Source organism: Stegodyphus dumicola, chromosome 10 (assembly GCF_044657685.1).
Source record: "Stegodyphus dumicola isolate Sdum_Otavi_A_Nest chromosome 10, ASM4465768v1".
NCBI lineage: Eukaryota > Metazoa > Arthropoda > Arachnida > Araneae > Eresidae > Stegodyphus > Stegodyphus dumicola.
In genome coordinates, this window is record NC_140777.1 from 89,674,070 (window position 1) to 89,693,860 (window position 19,791).

At 32.0% G+C, this 19,791-nt stretch overlaps 1 protein-coding gene and 2 long non-coding RNA genes across 19 annotated transcripts in view; 2 read left to right on the forward strand and 1 right to left on the reverse strand.

Moving 5' to 3' along the window:
- LOC146995015 (uncharacterized) overlaps positions 1–19,791 on the forward strand; it is a 217,788-nt gene that overhangs the window by 111,318 nt on the left and 86,679 nt on the right. The gene's annotated exons all lie outside the window — the stretch shown is intronic.
- The window catches only part of LOC146995017 (uncharacterized), a 184,858-nt gene that overhangs the window by 78,388 nt on the left and 86,679 nt on the right, over positions 1–19,791 (forward strand). The window lies entirely within an intron of this gene.
- LOC146995018 (uncharacterized) overlaps positions 1–19,791 on the reverse strand; it is a 96,395-nt gene that overhangs the window by 67,291 nt on the left and 9,313 nt on the right. For 2 of the 5 annotated variants that reach the window (XR_015043475.1, XR_015043476.1), the window contains exons 2-3: positions 16,373–16,561; positions 7,649–7,854 (exon numbers count right to left, since the gene is read on the reverse strand). This is a non-coding gene — a long non-coding RNA (uncharacterized LOC146995018). Of the gene's footprint in view, positions 1–4,960; positions 5,075–7,648; positions 7,855–16,372; positions 16,562–19,791 lie in introns of all 5 variants that reach the window. The other 3 variants (XR_015043477.1, XR_015043478.1, XR_015043474.1) reach the window with 3 other exon arrangements.

Genomic DNA, 19,791 nt, shown 5'->3' on the forward strand with positions numbered 1-19,791 from the left:
TATTGGCTATCTGTATTAAATAGGCACACATAAAAAATATTAATTAAGAATTGGTTACCATTTTAATTATCAAAATTTAAGTTATATACTTAAATTTAGTGTAAAATTTGGGCCTGTTTAAGAGAGATCAATTTCTTTGTCTGGCCTTATTTCACTTAGCTTTAAGTATGATCCACTTTTAATTTTATTCTGTATTTATTTTTCAAATAAAACATGGAAGAAAATCCTTGTTCACACAAATAGGTTGTGCGAAAAGGCAATAAAAATTTAGCTTTATTTGAAATGCCTTTAAATTCTTTTTTTCGGTGTAGCCAAAAGTTGTTATTTATGAAATCTTCAGTGGAAGTGCAATCACAGGAATTTTCTAACAATTGTTCTTTTTTTCTTCATAGAATTTTTGAACTTTGTTTCTTTGCCTACCACCTATTTTTTATCTTGTGTACCACCTGTTGAGAATTGCTGCTTTAAAGATCTGTGTGGGTGTCGCACAGTGTTACATTAGTTTAATCAGTATAATGTCGCAATAGCAGTATTTCAGACATCTCCTCCAGTAAAACTGATAACAGCAGAAAAGCGTTTTATTGATCCAGTAAGAAGTTACTCTTCCAGTTATTAAAATCTTACTGGAATCTTTGGAATTTTTTAATTATTGAATATAGTCATCACAATCATATCAGATTTCCTCAGTGATTATTGTTATATCTCATTGTATTGAAATTATATAACAGATGCGTTTATGATTAATTTACATTTTTATGTAAAACTTTGCTCTCATAAATTGCTATAAAACTATATGCTCATAGTTTTTGTGTATCACTTTTGTGTACTTGCGTGTATTGCTATAAAACATATGCTAATAGTTTTTGTGCAAATAAAACTTACATTTCTTCATTCAAATATTTAGTATAGCCAATAACTACAGTGAGCATAGTTATGTGAATGAAATTAAGCATATAAAACAATTTGTTTTCCAATAAATGTAAGAAAGTTTTAAATAGCAAATTTTCTAGTGTATAAGACGCACTTTTTTTCTTTGAAAATAAGTCGGAAAAAAAAAAGAGGTGCATCTTGTATGTCGATACTCAGTTTTTGATTGCATTAATTTCTGGAAATTTCCTCTTTTTTTGGAGTTATGTGATTTTTTTCTTGTTTCCTTGCGATGTGTGGGAATATTACAGTTACGGAGAGCTTAGTAAATGTGCATCTGGCATGAAAACTGCAATTTTTGCGAACGACTTTTAAGTGTGGGAAATTTCAACTGTTTGGTGTTTCTTAAGTTTGTTGGCAAATTATGGTTCAAAAACAATGTTGAAATTGCTGTAACAAAGCATGCAAGCTGGATGCAGGCTTCAAATTTTGAGGTTACACCATCAAGTAGAAGGGGAAGGCCTAACATTTGGAAAGTTTGTGAATGGGTCAAAGCATCTTGGGATGCTGTGAAAACAGAGGCAGAGGTTAAATCATGTATGAAGTGTGGCATTATTAATACACTGGATGGTACAGAGGACAATCTGTTGTATGAGGACTCGAATGCTGATTTAGGAGAGGTTTCAAGTGACTTTTCATTTAGCTATGGTGATGAGTGTTTAGGTTTTGATGAAGAAAATTAAAAGCTCTTCCCCAGATGAATTGTGGGTATAAAGTATTACTTTGTATTTATATTTAAAATACTGTAAATTCATTATAATGAAATGTGTATAAAAAAAGGGGGATGTGCCTTATGCGCCTGCAAATACAGTAATAAAGATATAAAAATATCCATTCACTTAAGAGAAACTTAAATTCATTTCCTGCAAAAATTTTAAAAGATCCTTTTAATATATTTAATGCAGCCTTTTCTTAATTAATAAGAAGTTAATATTGTTAATAACATATTTTATTTATATCGGCAATTCTGTCAATGTATACATGTTTTTCGAATGGCCTTTCATCGAATTTTACAAAATATGACTCGTATTCATAATATAAGTTTACAATGTCTCCTTCAGCCTCATGAAATTAAACAAAATATGCATTATTATTATAAAAAATTATAATGCTATTATATGCATTGAGATGAGCAGTGACTGGCAAGAGTTTTAAAGCTATTTATTAAATTTTAAATTACTTTAAAATTGAAAGAAAGCTCCAAATTTTTAAATAGGTACTAAACATTTTGATGATTGTTTGATTTACTATTTTGAAGCTTTATTATTTATCATTTATACTTTTATTATTTTTGAAACTCGGACGCTTCCAAACATATGAATTTATAATACTTACAATTCAGTAAAAACAAATACAAACTTAAAATTTTAGATTCTAAGCTTTCAAGACAGCTTCTGTACACAAAAGTACTCGCTGTTATACACTCATGTCCATAAATTAAGGATAATGCAAAATCAGGCAAAGGAAAAGTTAGAAGCAAAACAAATTTGACTTATTTGTAAAGCTTATTTATTAAACAAAAGGTAAAGAGCAAAAACAGATGCTATATGTTTGATATTATTAAAAAAATTAGCGATTTTTTTTCTCCCTGGAGCAAATTACCAAAAAAAAAAAAAAAAAAAAAAAACTTATTTACAAAAAACCAATATTACATGGTTGGTTTGATTGTTAATACATTGTATGTCTCCCAGACGATGCAATACAGTCCGTACAACGCCTAGGCATCTGAGTATCAAATTATCGATCTGATCTTGGGGGATATTACATCACTCAAAAAGCAATGCACTCCGAAGTTCCGGTAGACATGTAGAAGGAGGTTGACGGGCTGCAACTCGTCGGCCAAGCATGTCCCACACGTGTTCTACTGGTTCAAGTCTGGTGAGAATGCTGGCCAGTCTGTACGGGTGATATCCTCCGATTGAAGGCATTCGCTTACGATATTTGCACGGTGAGGACTGGCGTTGTCATCCATAAACAAATTGTGTGCCCATGGCACCCCGAAACAAATGTACATGTTGTTTCAGAATGACGTCCCGATAGATATGGCTTGTCATGATTCCAATTTGAACATGAAGGTCAGTTCTGGAACCCAGAATAATTCCACCCCAAACGAGCACTCCTACACCACTGTAACGGTGTCGTTCAATGATGCTTTCTTGGTGGTAACGAATACCTGGAGCTCTCCATATGAAAGTCCGGCGAGAATCAGACTGCAAGCTAAACCTGGACTCGTCGGAAAACATCACACAAGCCCACTGTTGCGGTGTCCACAGTGCATGCTCTCTACTCCAGGCTAACCGCAGGCGACAGTGAGTTGCAGTAAGTGGAACGCATCTGACAGGTCTACGAACATATAAACCAATCTGCCCTAAGCGTCTGTACACGGTCTGCCTTGAAATTGTCGTACCAGTGGCTGAAGAGAGCTGACGAGGCAGGTCTCAGGCTGTGCTCCACCTGTTTGTTTTGGCAGTAACTGCCAAATACCGGTCCTTATTCGGCGCTGTAACTCTGGGGCGACCTGTGCTGTAACGTCTACTCACATTACCATCATCTGGGAATCGTTGCCAAAGCCTGGAGATGACACTCTGGGCAATTCCAAGTTTGTCTGATACTTCCAGTTGGGTACGCCCACATTCCAGACGGCTGATAATTCTACCACGTAAAAAATCATCCAAATGCGTCCTTTGTCGGTTATTGCACTGAAATGCTTATAAAGCCCCTGCGAACTATTTGGTTATTGCACTGAAATGCTTATAAAGTGCCTGCGAACAAATTTACTTCTTTGCCTGTATTCCTTATATATCACTTTCTTACATTCTCTTCATTGTGAAGTACCATCGGTGTCATCTGGTTACTTCCTAAAATTTGCATATGATTCTTGAAGATGTGTGTTGTGATGTTACAGGTGATATTTTAGTATATTTTAGAGTTCGATTTCCGCGTGACTCCGAATTATCCTTAATTTATGGACATGAGTGTAGTAGCAACTTTGTTGCAGCATATTTTGGGTGCCCCCATGCTGCACAGACACTATACATTTACCACCCACCAACCTTTTTGAGATTAACTGTTATAGTAGCACCTTTCTTTTCAATTGTTGCAGGGAGATGAGTTTGCACTATCTCTAAAAAATACATTAAATGGAAAATTTACTTGTGAATTTTTAATTATAATTACTGCATATTTAAACAGAAAGTCAATTAATTAAAAACCATAACATTTTTGCGATGCAACTATCACACGGAGGACGAGTCCAAGGATTTTCAAGTTCTCTTTCCCTACGATCAGCTTCTTGAAAGAACTTTTCGGCTTGCAGCATATTTTGGGTGCCCCCATGATGCACAGACACTATGCATTTACAACCCCCGAACCTTTTTCGAGATTCGAACGCGAGTGCTTTGGTACGGCAGTCGGCCTGATCGAGCGGTAAAATATAATGTAAAAGAACAAAGCTTTACTTAATTCAGCTCAATTACTGACAAATGGATAGATAACAAACTAAGTAACAATACATCATAAAAATTAAATAGCAGAACAAATGAGGATTAAACATCATTTTAAGAATAAAAAAAAGTTAGACATTTTAAATAACATTTTAAACATTTGCGATCAGATAAAACTGCTATTTTATGTTGTCTTCTAATTCATTTAAAGTCTTCTTGACATAACAGGTTCATACACTAAATATATTACTCTTCCTTCATGCATTGGGATATCTTTCCAGATGCTAATATCTACCTGCTTTATTTCTTCTGGGATGGTCACATATGCATTTAGTAGCACTATGCACTATTCATGGAAGTCTGGTCTTATTTTATTCGATTTTTTGAATAATTAAGATTTGACTCAGGCTGAGAGCTACGGGTGCTGGGTGTGACTTAATTTGGCAGATTTCATATTATACGTAATGTAAGTTATCAAGATATTTTGTAAATAATGATGTACATAAAAATATATTTATAAATGTTGACTTATGTAAAATAACCTATGATAACTTCAGGGATTTAAATGCCCCCCTTTTTTTTTCACTTACCCAAATGTACTCTTCGGCTAGCGTGTCCGACATCACTTCAAAATATTTGTTACGATTACTATTAATATGTTTACGTTAGTCTCCTTTAACATTAATATGTTTCAATTCATTGACCTAAATAAATAAATATATAAATAAAAATTGACTTTAATCTATAAATGCATAACCAACAAGATTTCTTATTCTATCATTTAAGAAAATTATTTCAACTTCACAGAACACTCAAGAAATCTAACTTTCCTCAAAATAAAATGCAAATGTAATGGAAACTTATTTATAAAATCATAACGTTTTCATTGCTTTGAGTTCCATATTTGTATTTTAGTACATTTTCTGCAGTTAGTTTTTATGTAAAGAAAATAAGATAATACTGAAATAGAAAATTTCATTTAAGCAAAAACGTAACAGAAATTACTTTATAAAATGAAAATGTGTGCAAAAAGTAAACAAAATAAAATAAAATAAAATAAAATAAAATAAAATAAAATAAAATAAAATAAAAAACTATTAGGATTAATGTAAAATATTATTTTACAATACCACAGGAGCTATGTTGTTGAGAAACATTCTCTCTAAAAATTGAAGTTCTAATTCAGTTTTTAATTGGAATATATTTAATTCTGAATTTTTCGGTTGATTGCACAGTTAGGAGTTTTCAGCAACTCCACCTTTTCTTGCAATATTTGTAATCTACTTGATAAAGAATTTAAATTTTTTAAGATTAGATGTTGAAGTTCTGCGGAAGAGAAAAGGTCAGGGTATTACATATTTAATTCAGAAGTCAAACAACAAAAATCAGCGTTATATTTACAAAATTTTCACAGTAAACAGTCACTGTGAAAATTTTGTAAATTCTGAATTAGTATTTATTCGGCGTGTTATTGTGTCTTTATTACATAATTATTCTAAAAACCTGAAAACAGAACACTTTTAAAAAATTGACTATTGGCAAATTCAGAAAGTTACTGTTAAAAAATTTCCAGCTGCGGTAAGATAGATTTCCCACAAAGCAGGTTTAGGATTTGCTAGATTTGGCGAGAAATCACCCATTTGGCAACATCTTTCAGCGAAATTTGCAATATGCCGTAGACAGATGGAGAACCATTTAGAACGAGTTCTTACTGGTTTGACTTAGAATGTTCTCGAATGCATGCTAAAAGCTATATAAACCCTGCCTGTATGCGGAGTAGCAGTAGTATCTCGAGTCTATTGAGTTGATTTTCAGTCTAGTATTGAGTTGATTGGGGAGTGCGTAGAGAGAGTCTCTTAATGTATCGCGAGTTAGTGCATCATCGAGTCTTATCTTGGAGTGTGTTGAGCTCCAAGAACGATTGAACTGAGTCAGAAGCTGTATTCTAGTGCTTATTGTGGAGTGCATCGCGAGTTGTAGCGTCGAGAATCTCGACAGTACGTCGAGTTCTGAGAAGACTGAACCTAGTCGGGAGCTGTACTCTAGCACTTTGCTGTGAAGCTGTCTTCACTGTTACAGCCTAAAGGCTCTGTTGCTGATTGTTTCAATGTGCTTGTCGCAGTTTTTGGACGACTGTAAACATGTTTTTGGAGATGTCCTGAATAATACTGGCAAATACATTGTGTGTTTATTAAGTGTCATCGTTAATCACTCCAAATTGCATGAACCTGTACAGGAATACAACAGTACGAAACCTTTATTGGGTCTTTCTGATGAGCCTGCTTTTGGAGTATTAGTCCTCAGATTTGCAGTGAGGACTAGCTAAAACAGATGCAGAAAATTCTGGTTGAAAATATTTTCCTTGTGTGCACTCTGGTAGCAATGGCAAGCACAGCTCTGCTAGCTTTTTTACTATAGTACTTTTTTACTGTTTTTTACTTGTTTACTTTTTTTACTCATCTGAAGAATCGGAGAATTTAAATCGCTGGTGGTTTTATTTTTTTTTTTTTTTGTTGTTGTTGTTGTTGTTGTTGTTTCCGCACCAAATTCTGCACTTTTCGATGTCTGAAAACTTCATAGCCAACTTTAACTTTTCTATGCCTTTTTCACTGAAAATTTTAAATTTCCGTTATCACTCATAAACAATAATTTAACATAAAGCAAAAAGAATGAATTAAATAATCGTTTAATGTTAGATTAAACATCTAAATGTTCTAGCAGCATTTATTTGCTCATGTATAATTATCGAAATATTTGATGTAAAATTAAATTAACAGTCATGGCTACATTATTTTATAAAATTCTGCAAATTTCAGATATTTTGCAACAATTTATTCAATAAATAAATCAAATAGAATTTTTATGGTTTCGAATTGTAGGATTATACTATTTCATTATTTTTCCACTGCAAAATTAAGGTGACCGAATAGATTTTGAGAGCATCAAATTTGTATAAAAAAAATGCAGTTAAATGTTAAAGCAAATATATATTATATCCTGATATGATTGTTAATTTTTGAATTTTTTAATACATGCATTCCTATTTTTAAACAACTAGTCTGGTAATTAAAATAATGTTAAGATTCAAAAACCAAACTACCAACTCGTACTAATAATTTATGGATAAAAGTACTAAAAATGGAGATGTTACTATATTTTAAAAATATTTTGGTACTGATGTCATTCATAACAGCATTTTCCATGTTCTATTCAGCTTTCTAAATTATACAGTGAGAAAAATGAGCAACAAGAACACATAATTATAGAAAATATCATACTTGTCGATGCAAAAATTTAGAGAACCCGGTGAAATTGCCAAAGTTCTCAATAATCTGGGGCTTGATGTGATGCAATCATTTTGTTCAGTTTGATTCATTTTTTCATATTACATATGTCATTTATCCATATCAGCCCAAAACCAAGAATTTGGCACCGTTTGTACACCTTCATCAAATTCAGCAATGTAAAAGAAACTCTTGAAAAGCTAAAATAATTATTTTAGGTATTTTAGGTAAATTTAAAATAGATCAAGTCTTAAAATAAATAAAAAAGCACTATTTCATTCAAAATATTTCAGGTTCAAAGCATAAGTTTAGAGAAGAACAATTTACAAATAGATTTGAGTTTTAATACAATTTATTCCTGTGTTCTTATTAAATACGCATTACTGTTCTTTTTTAATCGATACAGATTTAAGTTTTGGTAGAGGGATAATTTTTTTTTACTTTGGTGTAATAAAGGCGTTTCTTCGAAAACATAAATTGGAAGAAATATTCTTGATGAATACTTACAAAATAATCTCTCTCTCTCTTTATTTATTTATTTATTTATTTTTAAATCTTAAATGATCATAAACAGCGTTTTTGTTAAAAATGCTATCTGTAAAATTTTCTTTAGTAAACACCAGCAAAATGGAAACTGCCCTAACATAATTAGAATTTTATTTATTTTATTAATGTATGTATAATGATGTATCTAAGTATGAAATCAATTAAAAATCAGCTTGCCATTTAAAAAAAAAGCCTTGCTTTTATCAATTAACCCAAGTACATTTAGAAACAAATTTAATTGGTTTAATTATTCAGAGACTACTTTTAAGGAATGACTATATAGAAAATATTTCATATGAAATAAAGTTGCAACACTTAACTAATAGGATCACGTTCATTATTCTTTGCAGAACTTTATTGACATAGCTAATTTTATCTGCATATACATGTTTATGAATTAAATGTATATTCAACTGAGTAAAAGGAAATAATTATTTAATTTAAATTTTGTATATTTTGCTCTTTAAACAACCTGTTATTAGTAGTATATTCTGAGGCAGGAAAATGATGTTCTATTTTTATTGCATTGCATGATTATTTTCGTGTTATTTAAAAAAACATTAGCAAGCCTTGTGAAAACATAATCGAGTATATTTAGTTATCAATTAAATAAATTACATCATCAATTAAATAAATTACACAGACATCAGAAGTATGCAACCTGATAATGTAATGAAAGTATGTAGCATTTATGAAAAATTGTGGCTCGAATTGAAAGAACAGGAAATTTCTACAAATATTCTCATATTTAGAGTTGATTTTGGACTGACATCACTTTCATGAATTATTAGTTTTTTCTTCTTGATTGGTATGATGTCTCTTTCATCACTTGAGTATTCGTGATACGATTCTGCTTCAATAGATGATAAATTAGGGGAGATCTCACATCGACTAGACTTCATGATGAAATCCATAATTAACAATTGCCTGTTGTTTTTTTGTCCCCCTAAATCTTTTTAAACATCCGTATATAGATTTAAACACTTACTAAGCTCCCCTTGGAATCGGAGATTTCATTCGACATTTGTGTCATATTGTAAAAAATGATTACCTAATTTTCTTCCCAATTCAAGTCCTACACTGATGACTTTAGCTGTGAATGCAGCTGGTTCAGATTGGTCTTCATCATGTTTATTTGTTTCATGAATCATGTTAACTAACTCATCCTCATTTAGTTCTTCATCAACCATTATTCCTTTAATATATGCTTGAGCTAAATCCTCAAAACCTTCTCCTACTACAGTTTGAGCCAATTTAGTGATCTGAGAATATTCACACTCTAATGGTAATCTATCATTCTCATCTTTAGCAACATCCAGCGTATTGCTTTCCAGCATGCGTTGAGCATTGATTGTTTAATCTGAGTATATGACAGTCCAACACAATCTAAGATTGTAAATTTCTTCCAAGCATCCATAAGAGTAAGATTCATTATTCTCTATTTTTTCTAAAATATACCTAAAGGTTTGTTTGATATACACAATGTTGTAAAAGCCAGAAAATATTACTTGATTCAATGGCTGTAATAAAGAAGTTGTATTTTTTGGGCAAAAAGACTATTTCTACTTTTTTGTGTTGTAAATTTTGAAGATGACCAGGTGCATTATCTATTAAAAGAAGAGTCTTAAAAGGCAATCCTTTTTTACCTAAATAATTTTTGACATCTGGGACAAACATGGTAAGAAATCATTCATTGAACCTTATGGCAGTGACCCGTGCTTTCCTGTTAGGCATCCAATAAAAGGGAAGGTTATTTATATTTGTTCCTTTAAATGAACATGGTGTTTTTGATTTGTTAATAACCAATGGTTTCATTATATAATTGCCTGAAGCATTGCAACAGAAAAAAATTGTATGACTTTTCACTACCTTATGACCACTAGCTGATTTGCAAGGTACAGTCAAAAGTCGTTAATTCGGACACCTATAATCCGGAATGATCTATAATCCGGACCTCAAAGCTAAAAACTTTCTGCACATGCGCACAGGCGTTTTACGCGAGCGCGTAAGAACTTGACTACTGCGCATATGCGTGTGAGCAAGCGCAGAATACGTTTTCGCCTGCGCGTTTAATGTATAACGGACGGTGTAGGCTAAAATTATCTAATTATCTATTTCAGTTAATGTTAATGATTGCGTTGTTCCTTAATCTTCGAATAGGATCCCGCTTATTATTTTTTGCAGACTGTAAGAGCAATTTTATAAAAGTAAACTTGAACTTTCGATTATGTCAAATAGAATTTCCGATGCTGGAACTTCCAAAGGATCTACAAAACGAAAGTATGTTTCAATGTCCAACAAACAAAAAGTGAAATTGCTGAAAAAAATGGATAAAGACATGAAGAATGTGACAGAGAGGTTAGTGAAAACGAAAAAATTTCCATTGACCAGTTAGTCGGTATTCTCGGCACAGCAATTAACGGGACTTGAACAGCAGAACTCTTTAACTGAAAAGAAATTATGTCTGTTTATAGAATTAAAGAGAAAGTATTAGTATCACATAAAATGAAGCAACTTAAACAACTTACATTGAAAGAAATGTTTAATAAAGTAAACAAATAAATATTAAGCTTTTTTTTTTGTAAATTTTGATACCCTTTAGATCATAATTGTTCTTTATTTCATAAATTACGGTTTCATATTTTTAATTTTAGAATTTCTGCATGCCATCTTACGAGATTTAAACTGATGATCTATAATCCGGAAAAATCGATAATCCGGAATCGCCGAAGTCCCGACGAGTCCGGATTAACGACTTTTGACTGTATTTTTTTTTTTTTTTTTTTCAGAACAACGTAGACACGTCAGCATTGAAGATCTGATCAGAAATGTAGGAGATCGTGGCAATTGATTTCAGCAAATTTTGCTGGATATTGTTGTTACATTCGAATCAGCAGATGCACTTTCTCCTTTCAATCTTAGATTATGTAAAGAATGCCTTTGTTTAAATATTATTAAATCTCTCAAACCAACCATGACTTGTGGAAAAAGATACCTTTTTTTCATCTGACAAAGTCGATAGTGACCGATTCTTAAGTGCTTTATAAATTTTTAAAGCCTTGTTTCTAATAGCATCAGTATCAATTGGAATCCATTTTAAATTTTCGTCTTCTACCCATATCTAATTCTTTTTCTAGTAGAGTCTTCATTTTTTTTTTTAATTGTCCTTATTGTGGCTTCATTCATGGAGTAAAATTTAGCAACATTTGTTACTCCTTCTCTATTACATAGATGATCTAATATTTTAATTTTTGCTTCTAATTTCATTTTTGATTTTTTTTTAAAAATCGTTTTGGCATTATAATACTTTAAAAAATTTACATAAATTATAAAAAATGCCACAAAAACTATAAATGTTGAAAACTTGCTAGTAAACATTCAGATATGTAGATAAAAATGATGTAATCCTTGCTGCTAAAATACTGATACTGCATTAGTTCGCGTGAACCATATAATTTAAAATTTTACTGTTATGAAATACATATACATACTATTGAGATTCTCCTAACACGGGGAATCCCCATCCTTGTTGTTGCCACCAGTGTTACCAAAGAAATGAGATTAAAAAATGACTTCAAATGTATGTATTTGCATTTATGCAGCAAATACTATTTTACTAAGTTTTTGAAATCTGTTAATTTTTAAACTGTGTAAAACTGAAATCATGTAAAACAGGTAAGTACTGTATAAATCGAGGGATAGGTGTATTTCCACGAGATGTTAATACATCAGAACTTTAAATGTCTGTACATATATACTTGAAGATGAAATCCTGCAAAGTTGACAAATGTTTTTAGGAAAATGAAAATTAAAATGGAAATACAAATTTAAATTTCAATAAATTTGACTTTCTTATCGTCAAGACTGCACTTGCATTGTTTTAGAGTGGAATTCATACAGAAAAGCTTCTAATTTCAAAATTGTCGTGTAGTTTTTGTAGTAAAATATATTCCTGTTTCTAACTTTTCCAGGTCTAATAAAGAATACTGCTTTAACATATGGTTAAATAAAATGAAAAGGCATGATCTTTTGTAGTATTTGTGATAATTTGTCTGTCATGTTACCACAAGTTTTTGTTGGTGTTAATTGTTTTTTATTTTCATTTTTTACTCAGAATTGCAGAATTCCAGGTCTTTAAATTTCTAAAAGATAAGCAACAAAGCATAGTATTTAAGAAAAATTTTTATTATTTGCACTTCAAATGCCGCATATGTCAACTAAGTTTAAAGTTGTATATTTTAATACAGAATTAAAAAGAATTAACACCAACGTGCTGCTAATTTGTGTGTGTCCAGTGAATTAGAGGAAAGACCATTCTTAATGCCCATCAACCATGATTTACCAACAATGCGAGAAACAGGCCATCTTTGGAAATCAGAATTTATTTTAGCAACATAAACGTTATTTATACTAGATTTGCATTTGCTGTCATGTAAGTTTTTGATGGGCTTCTGAAACAAAAGAAAATATTTGTTGGTGGTATGATGAAATAAAATATTTGATACTAATACTCTCCGACTGTCATCTAAAATCACACAATCGTTTCCTTTGTTGAAACAATTTATTGTGAATAGGTTTTCTTTTCCTTTTTTATTTGGACATCTGCAGCTTCATTTAGAGTATGCCCTTCCTCGATGAACTAATGTTCAGTTGTAGTGGGTTCCTGGGCATAGCCTTATCCCAGTGTAGTAAGTTAATACTTTTACGAATGTTAAAGAAATAATGTTGCTGAAGTTCGTAAAAATAAAAATTCGAAGAGCAGTTATGGCAGTGAAATGAAATGAAAGCAATTGTGACATTATAATCAGTAGTAATGGCAGAGTTTGCAGCAAATATAAGATGATGAGTTTTGAAGTTAAAACCTAGAGCTAGTTGGAGTGTGAGCAGCAGAGGCAATCGGGGGCGGAGAGAGAAGTAAAAGCCCTTTTCTTCTTTTTTCTTCCCCCTTTCCTCGAGTATTCAAGGCTGAATGGTTCAGTAGTCAGGTGGTAGGCGGGAGCTTGTTGAACTTCTGTTGGCTGGCAGAGGAGTAATCCTATTGGGTGAAGTGTGATTTACAGTGTGCTACGGGGAAGGCCTAGGCTGTTTTCAATCCATACTCCTTTAGAAGGGTACAAAGACACACATCATTTCCAGGTTCCTGGGTTGTACCTTATCCTGTGTATAGCACGTGAAATACACTGGTGTGCAAAAATTAAGGACGAAGTCGAAAAATTAGCATATCAGCTGAACGAAGAGGCAGAGCGGACAGAAAGACCAATCCCGAGATTAAGTAAGGTGATCTACGGTAGCACTTGCGCAGATATGCAGGTAGACATAATGGGGGAGTGTCTGAGTTGTATAAAGCATGTTCTCGGTGAAAGATCAGTATTTCTGGCAAAGAGATTGCACACCGTATAGCAGTTAAAATCACACTGAGTTGCTGCCTCGGCGAGAAATGGCGAATAATCAATCTGTTAGATGACATCTGGATGCTTTTACCCGAGGTCATTGGGAAGTTGGAGGAAGGCCGCCGTGTGACAAGTGTGGCTGCAGAGATCGGAATTGCTCACAGCATCGTTTCACGACTTTGGAGACAATTTAAAACTACAGGAACAGCTATCCGGGGGTTTAGTAGTGGTTTTAATTTTCCCAATTTTTGGTGCTAAGCTAGGCAATTAGGTATATTACAATAATTAGTTAAAGAATAATTAATTAGTTTTTTGGGTCTTTTTTAAACTGGTGTAAAAGCCCTTATTTTCGTGAGCTCGTCGTAATCGCAAAAATCAAAGCTTTGCGAAATACTTTTTTTTTCCCCCAACTTTACTTAAGTACTTTTAAAATTTTTCAACTTTCTGTTCTGTTCATATAAAATTCGTGAAATTTTCAACTCGCGAAATCACCGATATATTCATTTTTGTGAAAATTACGGCCTGCAAAAATAAGGGCCTTTACAGTAATTAAACGTTTATCAAAAACCTTTATTGTATGTCTCTGAGGATGGTTTTAGGCCTTTTCCTGTGTTCTTCGGATTTGATATGATTTAAAATTGGTATTGTGGACTTGTTTGCCCTGGTTATATCATTGTAGAATTTTTGACTGGAGGAACAACTTTTGGTTGTGGTGGTGTAGGTAAATTTTGACTTGAAGTGCTTCGTTGATTTACAGTGTTAACTGCATTCTGGACATAATTAGTATCGTTTTCAGGGTCCAGAGGACGAAATATATTTTTCATGGCAATGAAATTTGATGCATCTCTAAGAATTACAGTTTTTTAAAATCTGTTTTACACGGGAACCGATTGTCCGACTTTGATGCGGTTTCCTGCATTCAATAGCAATTTCATGCTCCACAAATTTTATATCTGCATCTCAAATAGGATGCAAGTTGTAGGAAAATGCTTTTGAAAGCAGCAAGCCGCATCAAAATCACACGAGTCGAAAGTTAATGATCCATTTTGATGCGTTTTGCTGCTTTCAACTGCAAATGCATGCCCCATCATTTTGATATAAGTTTTATGTCTGTATCTCAATTAGGGCGTAATTTCGCCGGGTTGTCTGTCTATACCAGGGTTTCTTAAACTGGAGTCGCTGGACTTGCAGCAGGGGGTTGCCTAGAATTTTAGCAGTTTTGATATTTCTTTAATTTATTATAATACTTTTACAATTACCAAATATTTTTACATAATACAATACATCTTAAAATAGATATGGCAATACAGACAAAGAAAAAAAAAATGAATCCGTTTCGACGCCTTCATTTTATAATAGAAACGTTCATTTTTCTTGCTTTGCACGTGACGCTGTCATTTCATCTGTTACTTATTTAAAATGTTCACATTGTTCTATGTCTTAAAATTAGAAATTAAATGTAGTGACCTAAAACTGCAAGTGTACAAAAGAAAAAATTGACAGTTTCACTCACGCATGTGTCGGATTTGCGCAGTACTTATTGGGTTCCACAGAATTTTTGTAAATACAGTCAAAAGTAGTTAATCCGGACTCGTCGGGACTTTGGCGATTCCGGATTATAGATCATCAGTTTAAATCTGGTAAGATGGCATGAAGAAATTATACAATTAAAAATATGAAACCGTTATTTATGAAATAAAGAACAATTATGATCTAAAGGGTATCAAAATTTACAAAAAAAAGCTTAATATTTATTTGTTTACTTTATTAAACATTTCTTTCAACAAGCACATGCGTAAAGCATACATTAAGCATAGTCGAAATTAGAAAATTGCAACCAGAAAACTATTTGATGTGTACTTGTGATATTTATAATGACAAGGAATTTGATTTAAATCATATCAAAGACGGAATACATCGAGATGAAATACTACATTTAGTAAGGAATTATAAGCCGAATAAAATAAAAACATTTGTCCTGAAGATAAGGATAGTGCTGACAAATCAACTTCCAGTTCATTGCGCGCTGCGATGTCCCCCCCGCAGAGCAGCATGAAATTGATAAACAGATTTCGGAATGGTTAAGAAACAAAGGATATGCCTTTTTCCATTTTTTGCAGCAATTCCACTTTTTGTTTAATGGACTTCGAAACATACTTTTGCTTTGTAGATCCTGTACATATTAGTAAATATATATCGGAAATTCTGTTTGACATAATCGAAAGTTCAAGCTTACTTTTATAAAATTGCTCTAACAGTCTGCAAAAAATAATAAGCCTGATCCAATTCGAAGATTAAGGAACAACGCAATCTGCAACATTAACTGAATTAGATAATTTTAGCTCAGCTTATACCGTCCGTTATACGTTAAACGCGCATGCGTAAACGTATTATGCGCATGTGCACAGGCAAAGTCACAGCCGTAAAGGTCTTACGAGCACACGTAAACGCGACGCATGCGCAGAAAGTTTGTAGCTTTGAGGTCCGGATTATAGATCATTCCGGATTATGGGTGTCTGAATTAATGACTTTTTGACTGTATTATGGCGTCCTGGGAATCGCAAAAAATTCTCAGTGGTAATAAGGTATTGCAACTGAAAAATATACTATACGTATGTATGCCTTATGGGCTTACCATCCTCGTGGTTAGAATTAGCGTTTGAATTATCCGAGATTTCATGTTGTTTTCTTTTTATATTTAACTTAAAATTATCATTAAAAGCATTAGCAAGGCTATCTAAGGGTTTTTTTAGCATACTGAGATATTTAAAAACACACTTACCCTTAAGGGGCTCCAGTACTTTCAATGTATCACAGTTTGCTTTTGCCGTAAGAGGTGTATGCTGGTCCATGTCCGATGCGACTCGTACAGCATCCAATTGTTGCTTGAGGAGACGAGTATTCTCAATCTTAGCTTCTAAGGGGATGATTTGAGTATGGAACGAGTTAAGAGAAGATTAAGAGACATATCCTAAAATAATATGTCCAATTGTATCAAAATATTAGCAGTTTACAGGTATAAGGTGAATTATTCAGTATAATGATTTTTTAATGTTGACACTGATGGCAAATTGCTGCTAGAAATTCTGTGGTTTAGAGATATATAATCGTCCAGAATATAATATTTCATCACAATTATTCTTTTTCAAAGTAAAAAAATAAAATTTACAATAAAGCTTAGAACTAACATGAAAACTAATAGATAGTTCTTGTAACTATGCAATACATCTGGATTTATATCATAAAAATATTTTTCAATAAATAATAGATCAATAAATAAGTATCTTAATATTTTATTCATACTTACAAGCCAGATGATGGGTAACAGGTATAAGAACACACCTCTATTTTCCATGTAATGCAGAAAAATACATAGTAGCTTCATCTGCCAAACGGTCTAGTACATTTATGCAGCATTGTTGTCTAACAAGACTCCAGGTAACTCGAGAATCATGGGAATATTCCAAGTAAACACCACTTTCCCATTGAAATTTTTAAATTTCAGTCACTTAAATCTAATATCCATACATAATTTACATAATCTTACCACATAAAAGATTAATCATTATTATAATTAAAAGATTTACTTCAAAAGATATTTTACAAATAGATATTTTAGATAGGAGAAAAACATATTTATTATATATGCCTTGTACAATGACTAGAACTTTAAGCACTTAAGTGTAACTAAGCAGATGGAACAAATAAATATAATACTGGTTTTTGAGTAAATGGAATCTAATTTCAAATTTTTAAACAAAGTAAGGGGGGTATCAAAGTATCAATATACGACAATTCCAATAATGAGTATAAGGATGGTACCTTACTCTAGATATAATATTACATGAATAATTAATTTTTATTAATCATGTATAAATATTCCTTTCTTTAGTTTTGTTAGTCAAAACATACTTTTATTTTTAATTATTAACTGTACAATGTTTGTCATTTCACAGCAAAATGCATTGTGAAGGAAATACATAAAGTCCATGCGGTGACCAGACAAAAGGACGAAAGTGCACACGACAAAAGCCCACAAAAATGACCCCACTGGGATAATTGCCCACGCGACTAATACCCACACCGGTGAAAGCGCACATTGATGAAAGCCCACACAGATAAAAGCCCACATAGATAGAAGGGCACGCTGATAAAAGTCCACACTAACAAAAACCCACACCGATATATACGTCATGAATAGAGATAAAATAAAAAATAAATGAATAAGAAATAATTGAACAATAAATTTAAGTAGCGGAACACATTTCATTTTCGTCTCCGGCTGAATTAAATTCGTATATATATATATATAGTACAGAGAGTCAATCAAAATAATATAATTAAAAACATATACATGTATGTATCTTTGTTTTTATATTTACGCAAGAAATGGAAGTGCCTTTGTATAAGTGTGACAAAGGGAGGTGAAAGGGAATACTGGCCACACAGCTTATTTTAATTCTACAAAATTATAAGGAGTATAATATGTATGTAAATTTTCATCATATACAGAGAATAATTTATGAATAATTTAACACTACAGAAAATTTTGCATTATATGAATTTAATATGGAGAATTAAAGCCGAACTTTCATTTTAACGAAAAAAAATAAAAGTACAGTATTCTATTATGATTAAGCGCAAACACCGTTTTAATGGTGAATAAAAAGCATGGTTTCAAATAATCCAGTTAAATTTTGACAACTTGGATTTTACATAAATTAATTTCATTCCCACTTGAAATTTAATTTTTTTAATCATAATAATTACTCGTAAAATTTTTCAGGAAGTCATAGTTATTTTGGATTTCCTGAAAATGTGTGCTGGTTTTAAGTGGGCATTCGTCTTGTGGGCTTTTGTCATGTAGTTTTCTAACTGGCCGCTGGCTATTCAGGCAGGAAACCATTGCCTTCCTTTTCTTTTGCCCCCAGCTGTGTGAAAAAGCAGTTAAAGAGAGGAGAGCCTTGCTTAATTGCTTTATTCCCTATGGAACCTGGGGCGCCAAAGAAGGCCTCAGAAGGGAGGGTGTGGCAGGAGAACAATTAAAGAGGATTTTAAATGTTTTTTGTTAGTTACCTACTAGAAAATAACATTATCTGAAATTCCGCTTGTAACTGAAGTTAACCCCTTTCTTACATTTCTTTAGTATAGTTCTTGAATAACCTTTTGTCTAAGGATTTAGTTAGAATTTCAATTATTTTAAAAATTTCAATAATTGGAAAATGAAAGGAATTAAATATTTTTTAACCATTTTTAAAGGGATAATTCACTGTTTTTGCAGTAAAACTGCAGAGTGGAAAAATATGCTAGTTCCTGATTTGATAGTGTCTCTAACAACTTTTTGATGAACTAATTAAACATGCTTGTTATATCAAAGCCATTGTTTAAAAGTAAAACTACTGAACTATTTCTAAAAACATTAAATTATTACATATATTAAAATTTACGTACAAGTAATATTTTTCATTTTAACTTTCATATGGTTGAAAACGCAACCATGTGAAAGTTAAAATGAAAAATATGAAACCGTAATAAAAGTTAAACTATTCGAATAATTTTAATAACACAGGTTTCTGAACTTAGCAACAAGAGGATTTAAGAACCATGAGCCCAGCGTTGTAAGAAAAGTAATCTTGCACATTAAAAATAATTTTTATTTCAATAAAAATATTATATTACTCGATTAACTGTAAACGCTTAAAAAACAGTTCATTTCAATTTACCGTAATTATTTATATACAAAAACTTTGATTGAAGCAAATTTAAACAGCATTTAGAAACTGAAAATTCACTGGAACACTTCTTTTGTGGGTTTTATGCTGTTATTATGTGTTGAATATTATTTCGCCTAGATTAAGAAAAAGAAACTCATAACATGTAAAAATTTATTAGGTAGAAAAACTATCAAATTAAGGTCATTTTCTTCTCCTCGAAGTGCATTGATTTCCTTATACGAATTTCATATTATGACAGCACAGAAATAGTGGCCACATATCTTGTAGGAGGTATTTCTTAAAAGCCTCATGTGTTGACGATCAAGTAGAAAAAAAATGTTTTGTTATGGAGTTACGTTTTGAATAACTTTTTTCTTCTATTGAATGAGTTCAAAGTTTCTAATATCTTGTTTTCTAGCATGAAATGTTTCACCAGTTTTTAAGGTTCTTTTCTATGAATAATTCTAATTCATTAAGCAGAAGTTAG